Genomic DNA, 4,988 nt, shown 5'->3' with positions numbered 1-4,988 from the left:
AGCTGCTGTTAGCATAGCATGAACTTGGCAGAGCTGCCCACACTGACACAGCCGATAGCAGCCTACTATGCCCCAATAACATGAGCAATCACCCCATTGTTGCAGCAGACGCCAAGTCTCTATTGACAATAGCTGACAATGGCTCAGGCCAATATTAGGTGCATTGGCAATAGCCTACAAAGCAACGTCAGGGGAGGGACTTGGCTGCTCACCACACACAAAAAATAAAAAACTCATCATACAAGCAAACAATGAAACATAGAAATAAGATTAACACAAACATGTATCTCTCATGCCATCAATATACCCAAAAAAAATGAAAATAATACAAAAGCCACTCAGCCTTAGCTAATTCAAGCAATGCATTCTGGGAGCAGAGACCCACAATCCCATAGCTGTTTAGAGAGATTTGCATGGCTGTTTAAAGAGATGTGCTGTTATGCTTTGGACTTTTTGTCTGTTGTCTAAACCTGGGACGTTTCTTGCTTGCAATAACATAAATGATAAGACAGACTAAAACATTGTGGACAGCTGCCCTTTGTCCAGCTTTTTCCAACACCATCACCCAAACATTATAGTCAGATGGTGTATTTGTCACGGTCGATTGTAAGCATGGACAACTCACTCTTTGCCCAGCAGGGTGTGCTAACATGCACTTCCAACAGCTCGTTGATGACAAGGGCTGATGGACGTGAGTGGTACTTTGTCCATTTAATGGACGCATCGACTGACAGGGCGCTTTGTTTGCTTATGACTGCGAAAATACGGTGATTACTTTTATTCATGCGTTGAATCTGTACAAATGAAAATATAGACCATGAAGTCTCAAAGACAAGCTGTTAATAGGGTCTGATTCCAATAGAAATTTCTTGTATGATTTTATTTAGAAGATTTAAAAATTGTGGATTTCCTATTTTTATGTTTTGTGTACACAAGATTGTCTCAAAGATTAATTTCTGACATTGATTGAATAATTGTTTTTTTTTTTTTTAAATCTATTTTAAGTGTTGATGCCGCTCAAGAAGATGGCAGTCTGGGAAGACTGGTTAATGATGACCACATGCACCCCAACTGTAAAATGAAGAAGAAGACAACAGAGGACAGACCACACCTCTGTCTGTTTGCGCTCCGAGACATTGATGTTGGCGAAGAAATAACTTAAGACTATGGACCAGCTGGCCTTGGAGAACACAGGTTTGTAAGATGCATCTTTAAGTACAATAACAGAGCCCACTTGTGGTGTTCTGGTGATGTAGTTTCCAATTAGTTTGGCAATCTAATAAATGTATGTTGAGGTTTCTATGGAAGTTGAACATGCTGACTGACTGGGGGAGTTCTCCATTGTCCACTATCTGTAATTCAAATTTGTGGGTCTGAGTCAAAGTTTGGCTCTTCAGGAACAACGAACTGGTCAGGGAGTGACAGTATTACAAAGTTCTGCGTTACTCTTTTCTGGGCGGTGGCCCTGTTAGGCCATCATATGCCATATTGCAAATATCCCCATTGTGGGACTAATTAAGGACATCTTTATGTTGTGGTTTCCCTACCAGAACCAGCACCAACCCTGTATATTCATGATATAAAACACTGTTTCAATTTGATATTTAGCCTTTCTATACTGTAAAAATAGAAGACCCCAGGCTTTCCTGCGCTCCCTTGCCCAATTGGTGGTGTTCAGGAGACAACCTGGGACTGAAATATCAGTCACAACCAGTGTTGTTTTCGTCACTGATGACTATGACGAAAATACTTCGTTAACGCCCCTTTTTTAATGACGATGACAAGCTAAACGAGGTTCTTTTATGACGAAAACATGACGTGATGTACATGAATTTTTTTCGTTGACGAGACAAAATTGTTAGCATGTGGTTCATAAATTATTTTATGTTGCTTTTAGTGAAATAAAGCCACAACAGTTGCCCAACAAAATGTTTTGCTTCTCTGCTTATTTTGGAGCAGTGAGCATTGATTCCACTGTTGCCACTTTTTTCTGTTTGTAATGAAGAATCCTTTGTAGTCCATCCAAAAGTCTTTGTTATTGGGTGGAAACCTTGAATGCCTTGTTTTAACTCAAATGGACTTAAACCCATCCATCCATCCATCCGTTATCTGTACCGCTTCTCCTCACTAGGGTCGCGGGGGGTGTTGGAGCCGATCCCAGCTGTCTTCGGCAGTAGGCGAGGTACACCCTTGAATTGGTGTCCAGCCAATCGCAGGGCATACATAGACGAACAACCATCCACGCTCACACTCATGCCTAGGGGCAATTAGAGTGTCCAAGCAACTTGCCATGCATGTTTTAAGAATATGGGAGGAAACCGAATTACCCAGAGGAAACCCACGCAGGAAGGCCGGAGCCAGAATCGTACCTACGACCTCAATATTGTGAGGCCATCCTGCTAACCAGTTGGGCCACCGTGCCGCTTGGACTAAAACCTTTGTGAATAAATTGACGAAAACTAGGGTAAAACTTTTTTTGCGTTTCCGTCGATTAAAACTGGACTAAAACCCTTTTTTTAGTTTTCGTTGACTAAAACTGGACTAAAACTATAACGAATTGGGATGACTAAATGTGATGTAAACAAATCAGCACTTTGTCCAAATGACTTGGACAAAATCTAAAATGCCTGCCAAAAACAACACTGGTCACAACACGTGTCTACAGAAGATTAATTGGCATGGGCGAAATTAATTAGTTTTATTTCATTCATGAGCTTATGTTTTGTTTTGGGTGGCTAAGGCTTAAAATGTGTAAAAATCTAATCCAACCTCAAATATAATTAATTCAATAAATTTATGATGCTACTAAAACATCGAAGCAGCCTCCTCCAGGCTTTACAGACTCAGAAATGGAGGTATGCGTATCGTGTACTCATCCTGTCGTGTCTCGAGATGTTAAAATTGCAGTTAGATAGACGTGTGCTGATTAGACAAGACTTCTAATATATCTGGTGTCACAGGATATTTGTCAGTGAATGTGTATGTCTGGTTTGAGGCTCACTCAGCTTTTTCAGAGTTTTGTGACGTTTTGGCAAAAGGCGTGGCTATTACGGTGCTGAAAAGTCCGATTGTACTTTGTGGCAACAAAAGCTCCGGCAACATGACTCAGATGATCCTATCTTCTCGAAGTTGTACACATTTGAGGATACTTCAGCCCTGAAGACATCTACCAACTTATTTTTCATCGTAGTAGTAGCGCCACCAACTGGTAAAAGCTAATACAAGTTATTTTCTTGGATGTTTTTCTCCGTGCAACTCAACAAGGTCACCCTCATATATGCTCGGAGGACTGTTTCGGCCATGAGGATGTCACAATACGAAATTCATCCTTTTTCGTGAAAAGTTGTGGGAGTGGCATTGCACTGTTTGGCAATAAAACAACGCTGATTATGAGGTTCTAAATATGAACGACAACTCGTGAAACTTGACACACACATCAGGCAGAGCAAATTTATCAATATTTTATACGTTAGTTGTGCAGCTTTTTTGAAATGGCTCGCCATGGCCCTCGAGAAATGTTCAAAAAAGCAGCCCTGGTTGAGTGTTTCACCTCGCTTTTTGTAAATTTTATGGAGTACAGTGAACCCTCGGTTATCGCGGTTAATGGGGACCGAGACCACCCGCGGAAACTGAAAATCCGCGAAGTAGCGGCGCACCTTCAAAAATGCTTAAAAGAAAATACAATATATATAATAAATATATATATATATATATATATATATATATACGGGGAGAGAGAGAGAGAGAGTGAAATTCATGTTATAACAAAAAAACCAAATTATTATTAAAACGTATTATTTTTTTATTCCCCAGCCATTCTTTTTGTATTTATTTAATTACTCCGACTTTTACCTGCTGGTACGCCGTCCGGTGTTCCCTGTGAAATGAAAGGTGGCATTCTTTAATTATTTATTTATTTATTCATTTATTCATTCATAACTGACAGCTTCGCGCTCCGTTCGTGTCCGGGCGGAAGAGGTGTTCCAATTCGGCTTAACTGTGACACACGCCCGCCCTCCTCCCCCGGAGCTTCCATTCGGTTAAACTTAGGGGCCGCTTGGCACCGCCCGTGCCCGGGGAAGGTGCTCCTCTTCGGCTTACTGTGACGCGAGCATGCCCGCCTCCTCCGGAGCTTCCATTCGGTTAAACTTAGGGGCCGCTTGGAACCGCCCGTGCCCGGCAAAGGTGCTCCTCTTCGGCTTACTGTGACGCGAGCATGCCCTCCTCCTCCGGAGCTTCCATTTGGTTAAACTTAGGGGCCGCTTGGAACCGCCCGTGCCTGGGGAAGGTGCTCCTCTTCGGCTTACTGTGACGCGAGCATGCCCTCCTCCTCCGGAGCTTCCATTCGGTTAAACTTAGGGGCCGCTTGGCACCGCCCGTGCCCGGGGACGGTGCTCCTCTACGGCTTAACTGCCACGCACGCCGGCCGGAGCCCTGGTACGGTCCGAACCGTGCGAAACGTCGCCACCGATCGTGTCCGGGGGAACGTGCTCTTCTTCGTCCACTCTCCTCTTCGCCCACGCTCTTCTTCGGCGCACGCCGGCCGTCTAACCGCTCCAGCGCCCGTCGTGCCGCTCGGCGAAACTACAATGCCCCCGAATATTTTTTATACCCGCGAAGCACTGAACCCGCGAAAGGTGAACCGCGAAGTAGCGAGGGTTCACTGTATGTATAAGACCAAGACCTACAAAAAAGTCTCTTGGAGCAATGAGCTAGGTTTTACAGGAAGTCGGCCATTTTGAATTTACTTAAAAGGAGCGGGTCACCACAATGGACTTTGTGTAGAAATTATTATTGGGGCCCGAGCAGCGACCGCGGCGAGGTCCCTATTGTTTATGTAGAAATTATTATTAGGGCCCGAGCAGCGACCGCTACGAGGTCCCCATTGTTTTTGTGGAAATTATTATTATTATTATTATTAGGGCCCGAGCAGTGACCGCTGCGAGGTCCCTATTGTTTTTCTAGAAATTGTTATTAGGGCCCGAGCT

This window comes from Idiotropiscis lumnitzeri, unplaced genomic scaffold (assembly GCF_059441095.1).
Source record: "Idiotropiscis lumnitzeri isolate Australia: NSW breed Sydney's pygmy pipehorse unplaced genomic scaffold, RoL_Ilum_1.0 HiC_scaffold_156, whole genome shotgun sequence".
In the NCBI taxonomy this organism is placed as follows: domain Eukaryota; kingdom Metazoa; phylum Chordata; class Actinopteri; order Syngnathiformes; family Syngnathidae; genus Idiotropiscis; species Idiotropiscis lumnitzeri.
This window is presented reverse-complemented; position numbering follows the sequence as displayed.